Genomic DNA, 18182 nt, shown 5'->3' with positions numbered 1-18182 from the left:
TGGGCAAGGAGGCGCAGGAGGCGCAGGCTGCAGTGCTTTGTAAGATTCGGGCAGAACGCCCCGTATGTAACCAGAGCGAACTAACTTGGGCTAGCAAACCAGACTGTGGATAGCTACCACGCGAAAAGCTTAAATATAAGACACCGCCAGGACTTTGCACAGAACAAAGAACGGAACAGAAATAGCCAGCTGCAGACCATCCCCCTCCGGTGACAGGCAGCCAGAGCCGTAAGGGCTGGAAGGGGGCAATCGCAGCCCAAGAGAGACGTTACCTACCAAAATGCAAGCAGGCTTCTTTGCTAACTAAGGCTTATGGAGGTTCTGGACAGTCATCAGCCGCTAGAGAAGGGACGCCAGTGATACACCCAGAAATCTGAGCAGCAGAGACGGGAAAGGCGATAAGTCGCAGCAACTGCACTCGCCAAACACCTGAGCTACTCGGACCTGGGAAGGGCACAAAATGCAGGCCCAACAGAATCTGTGCTTCTGAGGGCTACCTGAGCACCAAGCCTGAGTGGCTTAGACCAGGGAGGTGCATGCAGCCTAGGGCCGGCCTCAGACGGTTCCCGGTAGAGCAACGTAGGGCCTGAGCAGTGTGCGCCCTGAGCAGGGGCAGGCCCAGCGGATCTGAGACACTGCAAGCACACGCAAGTGTTACTCGTTTGCAGCATCCCTCCCTCCCCACAGCGCGACTGAACAAGTGAGCCTAAAAAAAAAAAGTGTCCACCACCGCCCCACCCACCCCCACTCCCACCCCCGTGACAGGGCGGAAATCAGACACTGAAGAGACCAGCAAACAGAAGAAGTTAAACAGAGGGAACCGCCTTGGAAGTGACCCCACACTGCCCACAACACCAGAGAAAGGGCCAGATATATCTTAACTATTTCTATGATCATTCTTTTTTGTTGTTGTTGTTTTTAATATTGTTGTGTGATTGTTTTTTCTTTTCTTTTTTTCCTCTTCTTTTTTTTAACCTTAAAAAATTTTTAAGTCCTCTATTATTCTTTTAATTTTTATTTTTATAACCTACTATTACTTAAAAAAAAAAAGACCCTATTTTTAAAGCAAACACCATCTATACTCTTTTTGTGGTTGTTGCTGTTTTTAAATAATTCTTGTGGCTTTTTTTTTTCTTTCATCTCCTTCTTCTTCTTCTTTTCTTTAATATTGTATTTTTGAAAATCCAACCTCTACTCTAGATTTTTAATCTTTGCTTTTTGGTATTTGTTGTCAATTTTGTACATTTGAAAACCCAATCTTCAGTACCCAATTTTACCTGAGAGTGAGATTACTGGCTTGACCACTCTCTTCTCCTTTGGACTCTCCTTTTTCTCCACAAGGTGGCCTCTGTCTCTTCCCTCCCCCTTCTCTTCTCTACCCAACTCTGTGAATCTCTGTGTGTTCCAGATGGTGGAGAACACTTAGGGAACTGGTTGCTGGCTGGATCTGTCTCTATCCTTTTCATTTCCCTCTTTTATCCTCCTGGCCACCTCTGTCTACTTCCTCCCTCTCCTCTTCCCTGTATAATTCTGTGAACATCTCTGAGCAGTCCAGACTGAGGAGTGCACATAAGGAAGTGACTACTGACTAGCTTGCTGTCTCCTCTTTTGATCCCACCTCATCTCATTCCAGTCACCTCTAACTACCCCCTCCCTCTTCTCTTCTCCATGTAACTCAGTGAACCTCTCTGGGTGTCCCTCAATGTGGAGAAACTTTTCATCTTTAACCTAGATGTTTTATCATTGGTGCTGTATAGATGGAGAAGTTTGGAGACTACTGTAAAAATAAGACTGAAAACCAGAAGCAGGAGGCTTAAGTCCAAATCCTGAGAACATCAGAGAACTCCTGAATCCAGGGAACATTAATCGATAGGAGCTCATCAAACGCCTTGATACCTACACTGAAACCAAGCATCACCCAAGGGCCAACAAGTTCCAGAGCAAGACATACCATGTCAATTCTCCAGCAACACAGGAACACACCCCTGAGCTTCAATATACAGGCAGCTCAAAGTCACTCCAAAACCACTGACATCTCATAACCCATTACTGGTCACTTCATTGCACTCCAGAAAGAAGAAATTCAGCTCCACCCACCAGAACTCCAACACAAGCCTCCCTAACCAAGAAACCTTGACAAGCCACTGATACAACCCTGCCCACAGTGAGGAAACTCCATAATAAAGAGAACTCCACAAATTCCCAAAATATAGAAAGGCCACCCCAAATGCAGCAATATAACCAAGATGAAGAGACAGAGGAATACCCAGCAGGTAAAGGAACAGGAGAAATGCCTGCCAAACCAAACAAAGGAGGAAGAGATAGGGAATCTACCTGAGAAAGAATTCCGAATATTGATAGTGAAAATGATCCAAAATCTTGAAATCAAAATGGAATCACAGATAAATAGCCTAGAGACAAGGATTGAGAAGATGCAAGAAAGGTTCAACAAGGACCTAGAAGAAATAAAAAAAGAGTCAATATATAATGAATAATGCAATAAATGAGATCAGAAACACTCTGGAGGCAACAAATAGTAGAATAACGGAGGCAGAAGATAGGATTAGTGAAATAGAAGATAGAATGGTAGAAATAAATAAATCAGAGAGGAAAAGAGAAAAATGAATTAAAAGAAATGAGGACAATCTCAGAGACCTCCAGGACAATATGAAACGCTCCAACATTTGAATTATAGGAGTCCCAGAAGAAGAAGACAAAAAGAAAGAACATGAGAAAATACTTCAGGAGATAATAGTTGAAAACTTCCCCAAAATGGGGAAGGAAATAATTACCCAAGTCCAAGAAACCAAGAGAATTCCAAATAGGATAAACCCAAGGCAAAACACCCCAAGACACATATTAATCAAGTTAACAAAGATCGAACACAAAGAAAAAATATTAAAAGCAGCAAGGGAAAAACAACAAATAAGACACAAGGGGATTCCCATAAGGATAATTGCAGATCTTTCAATAGAAACTCTTCAGGCCAGGAGGGAATGGCAAGACATACTTAAAGTGATGAAAGAAAATAACCTACAGCCCAGATTACTGTACCCAGCAAGGATCTCATTCAAATATGAAGGAAAAATCAAAAGCTTTACAGACAAGCAAAAGCTGAGAGAATTCAGCACCACCAAACCAGCTCTCCAACAAATGCTAAACGATCTTCTTTAGACAGAAAACACAAAAAGGGTGTATAAACCCGAACCCAAAACAGTAAAGTAAATGGCAATGGGATCATACTTATCAATAGTTACCTTAAACGTAAATGGGTCGAATGCCCCAACCAAAAGATGAAGACTGGCTGAATGGATACAAAAACAAGATCCCTATATATGCTGTCTACAAGAGACCCACCTCAAAACAAGGGACACATACAGACTGAAAGTGAAGGGCTGGAAAAATATATTCCATGCAAAGAGAGATAAAAAGAAAGCAGGAGTAGCAATACTCATATTAGATAAAATAGACTTTAAAACAAAGGCTGTGAAAAGAGACAAGGCCACTACATAATGATCAAAGGATCAATCCAAGAAGATATAACAATTATAAATATATATGCACCCAACATAGAAGCACCGCAATATGTAAGACAAATGCTAACAAGTATGAAAGGGGAAATTAACAATAACACAATAATAGTGGGAGACTTTAATACCCCACTCACACCTATGGGCAGATCAACTAAACAGAAAATTAACAAAGAAATGCAAACTTTAAATGATACAATAGATCAGTTAGACCTAACTGATATCTATAGGACATTTTACCCCAAAACAATGAATTTCACCTTTTTCTCAAGTGCGCGTGGAACCTTCTCCAGGATAGATCACATCCTGGGCCATAAATCTAACCTTGATAAATTCAAAAAAATCGAAGTCATTCCAAGCATCTTTTCTGACCATAATGCATTAAGATTAGATGTAAATTACAGGAGAAAAACTATTAAAAATTCCAACATATGGAGGCTGAACAACACTCTTCCGAATAACCAACAAATCACAGAAGAAATCAAAAAAGAAATCAAAATATGCATAGAAAAAATGAAAATGAAAACACAACAACCCAAAACCTGTGGGACACTATAAAAGCAGTGCTTAGAGGAAAATTCATAGCACTACAGGCATACCTCAAGAAACAAGAAAAAGCCAAACAACTAACCTAACTCTACACCTAAAGCAACTAGAAAAGGAACAAATGGAGAACCCAAGGATTAGTAGAAGGAAAGAAATCTTAAAAATTAGGGCAGAAATAAATGTAAAAGAAACAAAAGAGACCATAGCAAAAATCAACAAAGCCAAAAGCTGGTTCTTTGAAAGGATAAATAAAATTGACAAACCATTAGCCAGACTCATCATGAAACAAAGAGAGAAAAATCAAATCAATAAAATTAGAAATGAAAATGGAGAGATCACAAACAGACAACACAGAAATACAAAAGATCATAAGAGACTACTATCAGCAATTATATGCCAATAAAATGGACAATGTGGAAGAAATGGACAAATTCTTAGAAAAGTACAACTTTCCAAAACTGAACCAAGAAGAAATAGAAAATCTTAACAGACCCATCACAAGCACGGAAATTGAAACTGTAATCAGAAATCTTTCAGCAAACAAAAGCCCAGGTCCAGATGGCTTCACAGCTGAATTCTACCAAAAATTTAGAGAAGAGCTAACACCTATCCTACTCAAATTCGTCCAGAAAATTGCAGAGGAAGGTAAACTTCCAAACTCATTCTGTGAGGCCACCATCACCCTAATACCAAAACCTGACAAAGATGCCACAGAAAAAGAAAACTACAGGCCAATATCACTGATGAACATAGATGCAAAAATCCCCAACAAAATTCTAGCAATCAGAATGCAACAACACATTAAAAAGATCATACACCATGACCAAGTGGGCTTTATCCCAGGGATGCAAGGATTCTTCAATATCCACAAATCAATCAATGTAATTCACCACATTAACAAATTGAAAAGTAAAAGCCATGTGATTATCTCAATAGATGCAGAGAAGGCCTTTGACAAAATTCAACATCCATTTATGATAAAAACTCTCCAGAAAGCAGGAATAGAAGGAACATACCTCAACATAATAAGAGCTATATATGACAAACCCACAGCAAACATTATCCTCAGTGGTGAAAAATTGAAAGCATTTTCCCAAAAGTCAGGAACAAGACAAGAGTGCCCATTTTCACCACTACTATTCAACATAGTTTTGGAAGTTTTGGCCACAGCAATCAGAGCAGAAAAGGAAATGAATCCAAATTGGAAAGAAGAAGTAAAACTCTCACTGTTTGCAGATGCCATGATCCTCTACATAGAAAACCCTAAAGACTCCACCAGAAAATTACTAGAGCTAATCAATGAATATAGTAAAGTTTCAGGATATAAAATCAACACACAGAAATCCCTTGCATTCCTATACACTAATAATGAGAAAGCAGAAAAGAAATTAAGGAAACAATTCCATTCACCATTGCAACGAAAAGAATAAAATACTTATGAATATATCTACCTAAAGAAACTAAAGACCTATATATAGAAAACTATAAAACACTGATGAAAGAAATCAAAGAGGACACCAATAGATGGAGAAATATACCATGTTCATGGATTGGAAGAATCAATATAGTGAAAATGAGTACACTACCCAAAGCAATCTACAGATTCAATGCAATCCCTATCAAGCTACCAGCGGTATTTTTCACAGACCTAGAAAAAATAATTTCAATATTTGTATGAAAATACAAAAAAACTCGAATAGCCAAAGCAATCTTGAGAAAGAAGAATGGAATTGGAGGAATCAACTTGCCTGACTTCAGGCTCTACTACAAAGCCACAGTCATCAAGACAGTATGGTACTGGCACAAAGACAGAAATATAGATCAATGGAACAAAATAGAAAGCCCAGAGATAAATCCACACACCTATGGACACCTTATCTTCGACAAAGGAGGCAAGAATATACAATGGAGTAAAGACAATCTCTTTAACAAGTGGTGCTGGGAAAACTGGTCAGCCACTTGTAAAAGAGTAAAACTAGATCACTTTCTAACACCACACACAAAAATAAACTCAAAATGGATTAAAGATCTAAACGTAAGACCAGAAACTATAAAACTCCTAGAGGAAAACATAGGCAAAACACTCTCCGACATAAATCACAGCAGGATCCTCTATGATCCACCTCCCAGAATACTGGAAATAAAAGCAAAAATAAACAAATCGGACCTAATTAAAATTAAAAGCTTCTGCACAACAAAGGAAACTGTAAGCAAGGTGAAAAGACAGCCTTCTGAATGGGAGAAAATAATAGCAAATGAAGCAACTGACAAACAACTAATCTCAAAAATACACAAGCAACTTATGCAGCTCAATTCCAGAAAAAATAAACGACCCAATCAAAAAGTGGGCCAAAGAACTAAATAGACATTTCTCCAAAGAAGACAAACAGATGGCTAACAAACACATGAAAAGATGCTCAACATCATTCATTATCAGAGAAATGCAAATCAAAACCACAATGAGGTACCATATCACACCAGTCAGAATGGCTGCGATCCAAAAATCTGCAAGCAATAAATGCTGGAGAGGGTGTGGAGAAAAAGGAACCCTGTTACACTGTTGGTGGGAATGTAAACTAGTACAGCCACTATGGAGAACAGTGTGGAGATTCCTTAAAAAATTGCAAATAGAACTGCCTTATGACCCAGCAATCCCGCTGCTGGGCATACACACCAAGGAAACCAGAATTGAAAGAGACACATGTACCCCAATGTTCATCGCAGCACTGTTTATAATAGCCAGGACATGGAAGCAGCCTAGATGTCCATCAGCAGATGAATGGATAAGCAAGCTGTGGTACATATACACAATGGAGTATTACATTAAAAAGAATACATTTGAATCAATTCTAATGAGATGGATGAAACTGGAGCCGATTATACACAGTGAAGTAAGCCAGAAGGAAAAACACCAATACAGTATACTAACACATAGATATGGAATTTAGAAAGATGGTAATGATAACCCTGTATGCAAGACAGCAAAAGAGACACAGATGTATAGAACGGACTTTTGGACTCTGTGTGAGAGGGAGAGGGTGGGATGATTTGGGAGAATGGCACTGAAACATGTATACTATCATGTAAGAAATGAATCGCCAGTCTAGGTTTGATGCAGGATACAGAATGCTTGGGGCTGGTGCACTAGGATGATCCAGAGAGATGATATGGGGTGGGAGGTGGGAGGGGGGTTCAGGATTGGGAACTCATGTACACCCGTGGCGGATTCATGTCAATGTATGGCAAAACCAATACAGTATTATAAAGTAAAATAAAGTAAAAAAGAAGAAGAATCCACCTGCTAATACAGGAGATGCAGGTTTGATCCCTGGGTTGGGAAGATCCCCTGGAGAAGGAAATGGCAACCCACTCCAGTATTCTTGCCTGGGAAATCCCATGGACAAAGGAGTCTGGCTGGTTACAGTCCATGGGGTCACAAAGAGTCAGACACGACTTAGCAACTAAACAACAACTACTACTATATATAAGATAATCAACAAGGTACTACTGCATAGCACAGCAAACTCTATCCAATATTCTGCAATAATCTATATGAGAAAAGAATCTGAAAAAGAATGAATATATGAATATGTATAACTGAGTCACTTTGCTGTACATGTGAAACTAGCACAATATTGTAAATCAACTATACTCCAAAAAAATATTTTTAGAAAGAAAGAAAACATATTCAACAACATTAGTCAATAAGTCACACAAATTAAAAACCACAATGAGATACCACAACACACGTATGAAAATGGCTAAAATGAGAAGACTGATCATATCAAGTGTTGGTGAGGATGTTGAGGAGTCAGAACTCTCATACACTGCTCATGGAGATGTAAAATGGTACAATTACCTAGAAAACAGTTTGAATATTTCTTAAAAAGTTAAATATACACCTATCATGATTCAACCATCCCACTCCTAGATACTTTACCAAGAGAAATATTAACATATGTCCAAAGACTTGTACGTAAATGTTCATGGGCATTTTATTTGTAATAGAGAAAAACAACCCCAAAGTTCCTCAGCAGGTGAATGGATAGCAAATTGTGCTACATCCATATAATAGAATATTATTCAATAATAAAAAGGAATAAGCTGACATGATAACATGTATGAAGTTTAAAATAATTATGCTGAATGCAAAAATCTAAAAAGAGAATTCATGCTTATGATTATAGTCTGGAGCTTATAGAACTCTAAAAAATGCAAACAAGTCTGTAGAGAAAGAAAGCATGGTTGCCTGAGGGAAGGTGTTGTACAGGAAGAGTGGGAGGGAGAAATGGGCTGATGGACATGTTCATTATCTTGATTGTGGTGATGTGTACATAACCTATGTACATACATAGGTTAAAATTTATCAGATCATAAGCTTATTTGCGTGTAGTTTCAGTTCAGTTCAGTCGCTCAGTCGTGTCCGACTCTGTAACCCCATGAACTGCAGCACACCAGGCCTCCCTGTCCATCATCAACTCCCAGAGTTCACTCAAACTCATGTCCATCGAGTCGGTGATGCCATCCAGCCATCTCATCCTCTGTTGTCCCCTTCTCCTCCTGCCCCCAATCCCTCCCAGCATCAGGGTCTTTTCCAATGAGTCAATTCTTTGCATCAGGTGGCCAAAGTATTGGAGTTTCAGCTTTAGCATCAGTCCTTCCAATGAACACCCAGGGCTGATCTCCTTCAGAATGGACTGGTTGGATCTCCTTGCAGTCCAAGGGACTCTCAAGAGTCTTCTCCAACACCACAGTTCAAAAGCATCAATTCTTCAGCACTCAGCTTGCTTCACAATCCAACTCTCACATCATACGTGACCACTGGAAAAACCATAGCTTTGACTAGACAGACCTTTGTTGGCAAAGTAATGTCTCTGCTCTTCAATATGCTATCTAGGTTGGTCATAACTTTCCTTCCAAGGAGTAAGCGTCTTTTAATTTCATGGCTGCACTCACCATCTGCAGTGATTTTGGAGCCCAAAAAAATAAAGTCTGACACTGGTTCCCCATTTATTTCCCATGAAGTGATGGAACCAGATGCCATGATCTTCATTTTCTGAATGTTGAGCTTTAAGCCAACTTTTTCACTCTCCTCTTTCACTTTCATCAAGAGGCTTTTTAGTTCCTCTTCACTCTCTGCCATAAGGGTGGTGTCACTTGCATATCTGAGGTTATTGATATATCTCCGGGCAATCCTGATTCCAGCTTGTGCTTCTTCCAGCCCAGCATTTCTCATGATGTACTCTGCATATAAGTTTTTTTTTTTTATATAGCAGTTTTTTTTTTAAATTTTAAAATCTTTAATTCTTACATGCGTTCCCAAACATGACCCCCCCTCCCACCTCCCTCCCCACAACATCTCTCTGGGTCATCCGCATGCACCAGCCCCAAGCATGCTGCACCCTACGTCAGACATGGACTGGCGATTCAATTCTTACATGATAGTATACATGTTAGAATTCCCATTCTCCCAAATCATCCCACCCTCTCCCTCTCCCTCTGAGTCCAAAAGTCCGTTATACACATCTGTTTCTTTTTTCCTGTCTTGCATACAGGGTCGTCATTGCCATCTTCCTAAATTCCATATATATGTGTTAGTATACTGTATTGGTGTTTTTCTTTCTGGCTTACTTCACTCTGTATAATTGGCTCCAGTTTCATCCATCTCATCAGAACTGATTCAAATGAATTCTTTTTAACGGCTGAGTAATACTCCATTGTGTATATGTACCACAGCTTTCTTATCCATTCATCTGCTGATGGACATCTAGGTTGTTTCCATGTCCTGGCTATTATAAACAGTGCTGCGATGAACATTGGGGTACATGTGTCTCTTTCAATTCTGGTTTCCTCGGTGTGTATGCCCAGCAGTGGGATTGCTGGGTCATAAGGTAGTTCTATTTGCAATTTTTTAAATTGTTGTTGTTGTTGTTCCATGCCTGGTTGTAACTTTTGCTTCCTGACCTGCATATAGGTTTCTCAAGAGGCAGGTCAGGTGGTCTGGTATTCCCATCTCTTTCAGAATTTTCCACAGTTTATTGTGATCCACACAATCGAAGGCTTTGGCATAGTCAATAAAGCAGAAATAGATGTTTTTCTGGAACTCTCTTGCTTTTTCCATGATCCAAATGATGTTGGCAATTTGATCTCTGGTTCCTCTGCCTTTTCTAAAACCAGCTTGAACATCTGGAAGTTCATGGATCACGTATTGCTGAAGTCTGGCTTACAGAATTTTGAGTATTCCTTTGCTAGCATGTGAGATGAGTGCAATCGTGTGGTAGTTTGAACGTTCTTTGGCATTGCCTTTCTTTGGGATTGGAATGAAAACTGACCTTTTCCAGTCCTGTGGCCACTGCTGAGTTTTCCAAATTTGCTGGTATATTGAGTGCAGCACTTTCACAGCATCATTTTTCAGGATTTGAAATAGCTCAACTATGTGTAGTTTATTGTACACATATTCCTGAATAAGCCTGTTTAATTGTTTATATTTTAAAAACAACAGGGCGACTCCTCTGGAAATTGTTAAGGTCAGGGATATGTGTATTCTTTTCTCATAAGGTTCTATGGAGCCCTATGCCAGGCCTGGGTGTGCAGAAAGCAGTTGAAAACCATTTAATTACCTTCATCTCTGCAAGATGTACCAGCATAGGAAAAAACCTCATTGAGTGGGGGTTGTTACTTGTGCCACTTGACTGATAGGGAAATTGTGATTTACTGATGTAGCCAGAGTCACAATGCGTGAGGGGAATTGGTGTGGTCACTCATTTCTCTGGGCTTCTAGTTCAAGTCAGTTCATTTACATCTGAAATATTTGCAGCCCTGGGTGGGTTTTAAAGAGACAAAACTCATGCTACAAGCCAGGGAACAAAATGGCAAGGGGCAAGAATGATGATATTGGTGGAGGTGATGATAGTGATAGCAGTGATATTATCTACCACTTGCTGGGCACTGACTATGCGCCAGGGCTGTATTGTTCCATGGCTGTTAACCCTCTCCCTGGGCCTGTGAGCAAGCTGTTCTCATCCCAACTTGGAGAGGAGGAAGCCAAGGTGGTGAATAGCAAGGGCTCATGTAGCTAGTAAATTGTAGAGTTAGAATTTGAACCCATATCTGTCTGATTCCAAATCTCTAATCATTAAACCGCCCCATTTCCAGGCCAGCATAGATGTTTGAACACATGTACAAATTCCAGTTGAGCTATTTAAAACCCTAAAAGATGATGCTGTGAAAGTGCTGCACTCAATATGCCAGCAAGTTTGGAAAACTCAGCAGTGGCCACAGGACTGGAAAAGGTCAATTTTCATTCCAGTCTCAAAGAAAGGCAATGCCAAAGAATGCTCAAACTACCACACCTTGCAGTCATCTCACATGCTAGCAAGGTAATGCTCAAAATTCTCCAAGCCAGGCTTCAACAGTACATGAACTATGAACTTTCAGATGTTCAAGCTGGGTTTAGAAAAGGCAGAGGAACCAGAGAATAAATTGCCAACATCATTTGGATCATCGAAAAAGCAAGAGAGTTCCAGAAAAAAAATCTACTTTTGCTTTATTGACTATGCCAAAGCCTTTGACTATGTGGATCACAACAAACTATGGAAAATTCTGAAAGAGATGGGCATACCAAACCAACTGACCTGACTCCTGAGAAATCTGTATGGAGGTCAAGAAGCAACAGTTACAACCAGACATGGAACAACAGGCTGGTTCCAAATTGGGAAAGGAGTACGTCAAGGCTGTATATTGTCACCCTGCTTATTTGACTTATATGCAGAGTACATCATGAGAAATGCTGGGCTGGATGAAGCACAAGCTGGAATCAAAATTTCCAGGAGAAATATCAATAACTTCAGATACACAGATGACACCATCCTTATAGCAAAAAGTGAAGAGGAACTAAAGATCCTCTTGATGAAAGAGAAAGAGGATCGTGAAAGAGTTGGCTTAAAACTCAACATTCAGAAAACGAAGATTATGGCATCTGGCTCCATCACTTCATGGCAAATAGATGGAAAAACAATGGAAACAGTGACAGACTTCATTTGTTGCGGGGGGGGGGGCGCTGGGCGGGGGGGCTCCAAAATCACTGCAGATGATGACTGCAGCCATGAAAGTAAAAGACACTTGCTCCTTGGAAGAAAAGCTATGACCAACCTAGATAGCATATTAAAAAGCAGAGACATTACTTTGCCAACAAAGTCCATCTAGTCAAAGCTATGGTTTTTCCAGTAGTCATGTATGGATGTGAAAGTTGGACTATAAAGAAATCTGAGTGCCAAAAAATTGATGTATGTTTTTGAACTGTGGTGTTGGAGAAGACTCTTGAGAGTCCCTTGGACTGCAAGGAGATCCAACCAGTCAATCCTAAAGGAAATCAGTCATGAATATTCATTGGAAGGACTGATGCTGAGGCTGAAACTCCACTACTTTGGCCACCTGATGTGAAGAACTGATTCACTGGAAAAGACCCTGATGCTGGGAAAGACTGAAGGCAGGAGAAGGGGATGACAGACGATGAGGTGGTTGGATGGCATCACCAACTCGATGGACATGAGTTTGAGTAAGGTCCAGGAGTTGGTGATAGACAGGGAAGCCTGGTGTGCTACAGCCCATGGGGTCAGAAAAAGTTGGACAGGGCTGAGCAACTGAACTGAACTGAACCGAATGTGCATCAGTGCATACACAAGACCACCCAAATGCACACACATTCAAAATAACATATACATAGATGCATGTAGACACACATCTGAACACACACTTTCACACCAATTGGCTACCCTGACATACACATATGCACAAATACATGTTCCCTGAAGACAAACAAACATGCACATAAACATTTGTGTGACACATACAGCCAAACACACACACACTGCATGTGCACATACACACAGGCACACACTTAGGGCATCCTAAGACCATACATTCTGCCCTATCTGGCTTTCCATTAGTAGCTTCAATGCTTCTCCCATTCTGGGCCCCAAGCATCTTGAGGACACTGCAGTCCTGAGTCTGAAGTGAAATAATGTTCAGGTCCTGATCTGGGAACTGCATGCAAGTCAGGGCAATCAGATGCATCACATTTTCCCATGAAAGAAATCTCTGATGGGCTTATTAACCTTTGAAAATATCAGCTCTCAGTCCGAAAGACTTCCTGAGTCCAGATTGAACTGAAAAATAACCTTGTGACAGACCACCCGGTTCTGAGCTGATGGGAATTACTTTCAACCCAGGCCAGCATATCCCTCAGACAAAATGTTCCACATACCAAACCTGACAGCAGCCAGCTCTTACGAGTAGGGGAGCCAAGTGTCTGCTATCATAGATCATATCCACTGTGGCTGTGATAGGTGGTGATGCTCTGGGCCTGCATCATGGTGGGGGCCCCAGAATGGCAGTAAGGAGCTGGCCTAAGTGCCTTTGATATCCATGTCCTTGTGCTATAGGACAGAGAGTCTGCCTGTCATCACAGACAGATGTAGCCTTGGCTTTGGGCAATCATTTTCTGTTTTGAGTGTTCAGTTTGGGGTATAATTGTAGTTCAGTAGGTGCTGTTGGAAGAAAAGAGACAGAGTGTCGTGTGGAAAATTGAGGATAAACAGATAATTCCATGGTTGGAAGAACTGACTCATCCACCCCATCATCTGTGGGGGAGGACAGTCTTCCCGCCTGCTCTCTTTTGGGCTATGTTCAGTCTCTATTATTTCTGCAACTCTCAGTATTTTTCCCTCACCCTACTAAACACACGTGAAACAGAGCTTTTCCATTGTAACAGCTGCCAGGGACCACAAAGTTTATAGGCTTGTCTCTAAATTGGGTGGCCCCAGGCAAGACCCTTAACTCTGCAGAATCTCAGCTTGTGTATAGAAGATGGGAATATCAGTATCTGCCTTGTCTACTTCATCAGTCTGCCATGAGGACACACTGGATTAATGAGAAGTCTGTGCTCTGAGTGAGTGGGAAGTTTGTCTGAGTGCGTGCTCTGAGTGAGTGGGAAGGTGCTTTGCCATGTCTGATAACATCCTCACCATTGCTCGCGGTTCTTATTCTCAGATACAGCCTTGCACAGGCTTCCAGGCACATCTTCAAATGTTTTCCATTTTCCTCCGGAACTAGGAGGAATAGTTTCCTGGGTTCCAGATCTTGATTCCTTTCTAGCCCTGCTTCAGACCCTCCCACTACTTGGTGGACTGTGTGGATTCAAGTTCTAGCATCAGAGCCTTGTGCACAGCCCCCACCAACTCCTTCAGACTTTTAACTCCTGCAGCTCCCGATACAACCCTGCCTTTTCTCAGCCAATGACTTTGCTTTCCACTGCTCAGAGAAGAGAGGCCGAGAGTCAGGAAAGCCCTCTGATTCTCCACTCAAAACCTATCCACACGCCACCATCTTTACCTCCCTGCCTCCTGGTACAAAGGCCCCATCCCATCAATGGCCATTGTCCCTACTTAGACCTTATTTGCTGCAGCTTCTTTGGGAACCTCCCATCATCATGTACCTCTTCTCACTTTACTCTTTTCCTTGCTGATGGTTCCTTCTCAGTGCACAGAGGGGCTTTGGCCTTGGAATTTTTGTGTGTGGGAACCTTTTGGAGATTTGGACCTTGAACAGGAGCAGGGGAAAACATTCTGGGTGAGGATAAAAATGGGGGCACATGTGCCCCTTAGGGACAGCTTCAAAGATAGGGTTTTGAAGATTATGTGGAAGTTGCAAGGGTGCTGCTGAAGATTGAAAGGGTTCTTGGATTGTCCAAACTGTTACCCTTCTCTTTCAGTCTCTGTCATCCCTCTCCCTGACATCTATCCTCACACCCTTATCTTGAAGTATTCTAAAAGACCAGGGCAAAATCCTAGTCCCTTTAGAGAAATAATGAAAAGTTCAGACCTTGTAAAATCACAATTGAGTAATTGAAACATCACTATACTTTTGCTTTGCAAATAATAGGACTCATTCTTGCTCCACAGAGCTGGTGATCCCTCTCCCGTATTTTACCTGATGAATCCTACTACTAGATGCAGCCACATTGTCTTGGAACTGTCAGAGGATCAACTTCCTGTTTCCAAGTAAACAGAGCCCCACCAGGGCAATCTGCTTTTCTCACCAGGAACTTGAATTTAGTGGGAAGCATGTAGAGTCATCCCTCAAGATCCACAGAGGGCTGGTTCTAGGACTCTCTCAGACACCAAAATATAAGGATGCTCCAGTCTCTTGCATAAAATGGCATGCTGTTTGCTTATAATATACACACACTCTCAGTTACCGTTTAAATCATCTCTAGATTACTTACAATACCTGACACACTGTAAATCCTATATTGTTGTTGTTGTGTATTGTGTTAAGTTGTGTCCAACTCTTTGTGACCCCATAGACTGCAGCACACCAGGCTTCCCTGTCCTTCACTATCTTCCAGAGTTTGCTCAAATTCATATCCACTGAATTGACGGTGCCATCCAACCGTCTCATCCTCTGTCACCCCCTTCTCCTTCTGCCCTCAATCTTTCCCATCATCAGGGTCTTTTCCAGTGAGTTGACTCTTTGCATCAGGTGGCCAAAGTATTGGAGTTTCAGCTTCAGCATCGGTCCTTCCAATGAATATTCAGGGTTGATTTCCTTTAGGATTAACTGGTTGGATCTCCTTGCTGTCCAAAGCTATATAAATAGTTGTAAATACAATGTAAATGATATGTAAATATTTGCTGACATGTGGCAGATTCAAGCTTTGCTTTATGGAACTTTTAAAAATATTGTTTATTTTAATATTTTCTATATACAGTTGGTTGAACCTGTGGATTTGTAATCCGTGGATTCAGAGGGCCTACTGAGTTGGAATCAAGTCATTCTGACATCCTGAAGCAATTTCTCTTAAGTTCTTGCCTTTGAGGATGCTGGAGCTTCCATCCTTCAAGTCTTTCAGCTTTCTCTTTAACTGTGTGAGATATTAAGCATCCTTCCCATCACTTCTGTCTCTGTTTTGTAAGAAAGATTTCTGTCATTTGCAACCAGAGAATCTTAACTGATAACCATATAATGCTGTAAAGCTTTCCTTGTGAAGATCTTCAGAAAGCCACCAACTTGCTGCCACATGAGCTTCTTGCACCCCCTTTGGAAACACCAGGCATTAGATCCTGAAAGTACTTTGTCCTCAGAGTCTGCAAGATAAGTACTATCATCATACCCAGTTTTCAGGTGAGAGACTGAGGCTCTGAAAGATGTGGGCATTTGCCCAAGGTTACAGCTGAAATTAAGAATCTTGGTAATCTCATCAGTAATTTAGTGTAGCCCAAGAAAAGGAGGATAATACAGGAAGGTGGGAGCATCTCTGGGCAAGATAGCACACCTCTCCCTGCCTCTCTTTCTCAAGCACCCTAGTTTTCCATTTATGTTTCTGATCCCTTTCCTGCCTTTCTCTGAGACTGGCATTCTCTCTGCTTGTTGATTAGTGAGCATAATGCTGGAAAAGTCTGCTCCAGACCTTTCTAAACAGTTACCCATTTTAAGCTTCTGCTATCAACTATTTTTCTGAGTTTGAAATATCGAGATAAAATCTGCTTGGTGCCTGGACAGCTGGAGTCAGCTGAAAATGTTCTTCCTCCTGAATGGATATTTATTTCCTAGTTCCTGTAACCTATGAATGTTATATGGAAACAGGATCTTTGCAAAAATGATTAAGCATCTGAAGATGGAGAGATTATCCTGGATTATCTGGGTGGGCCCTAAATACAATCATATGTATAACCTTACAGAGTGAGGTAAAATGCAGTTGGACACAGACAGAACAGAAGGTGCAGTGAAGCAGAGATTATAGTGATGCAGCCATGAACCAAGGAGTGTTTGCAGTCACAAGAATCTGGGAGACAGGTTTTCCCCTGGAGCCTCTGAAAGGGGCACAGCTCTGCTAATACTTTGACCTAGCTGAGTGATACTGATTTTAGATGACTTGTATCCAGAACTGTGAGATGATTTCTGTTGTTTTAAGTAACCAAATTTGTCATAATTTGCTACAGAAGCTATAGGGAACTAATGCAACATCCAATGAGTCATTTCTCCTGCATTAGGTGTCTACTCATTGTCCAATCAGTTTTATCTAGGAGGATGTTAATAAGACAAACACAACCACAGAAGCCTATCCTCTGGGAAAGTAGGTGGAATATTCTCAGAGAAAGGACATGACTGGGAGACACTTGCATGCATCCCACTAGCACACCCTGACACCTTTTATCTTGTAGGTGTGAGAGGAAGTGTTGAGACGTATTGGGCAGCAGTCATGCCTGAATACAGCACCAAGCCTAGGGCTCTCTCTTTCCCTGCCCAAATAGGGTATGAGTTCATAAACAGAGCTTTTAACTGCGCAATGGTGAGGTGAGGTTATAAGATGAGTTTATCTGTCTAGCAAAATTCAAATAGTCATTTACTTAACACCTCTTTTTAGTCAGATGTTGGGAGTAAGTTAGCACAGGAACCAGTCTAGGGGAGGATAAAACCTGCACATCCTGGACGACTGAGAAGAACATAACAGGATCCTCTAATCCTTCATTTAGTCATTTATTCAACCAATGTTTGCTGTGTGCATATGTACCAGGCTAGGTGATCTTATAACACAATATATAATGTCATTGATTTCATGGCATGAGAAAAATAAGCAAGCAGATAAATGAGCAAAATAATTGAGCACAAATTGAGAAAAGGGCTGCAAAAGAGACTTAAGATTCTGAGACAGAAAAAGGTGTGTGAGTTGAAGGGGAATGATAGGTGCCATATTGAAAAGCAGAGACATTACTTTGCCAACAAAGGTCCGTCTAGTCAAGGCTATGGTTTTCCAGTGGTCATGTATGGATGTGAGAGTTGGACTGTGAAGAAAGCTGAGCGCCGAAGAACTGATGCTTTTGAACTGTGGTGTTGGAGAAGACTCTTGAGAGTCCCTTGGACTGCAAGGAGATCCAACCAGTCCGTTCTGAAGGAGATCAACCCTGGGATTTCTTTGGAAGGAGTGATGCTAAAGCTGAAACTCCAGTACTTTGGGCACCTCATGCGAAGAGTTGACTCATTGGACAAGACTATGATGCTGGGAGGAATTGGGGGCAGGAGAAGGGGACGACAGAGGATGAGATG

Source organism: Ovis aries, chromosome 1 (genome assembly GCF_016772045.2).
Source record: "Ovis aries strain OAR_USU_Benz2616 breed Rambouillet chromosome 1, ARS-UI_Ramb_v3.0, whole genome shotgun sequence".
NCBI classification, from domain to species: domain Eukaryota; kingdom Metazoa; phylum Chordata; class Mammalia; order Artiodactyla; family Bovidae; genus Ovis; species Ovis aries.
The sequence above is the reverse complement of the archived record's forward strand: the minus strand, read 5'-3'. Positions refer to the sequence as shown.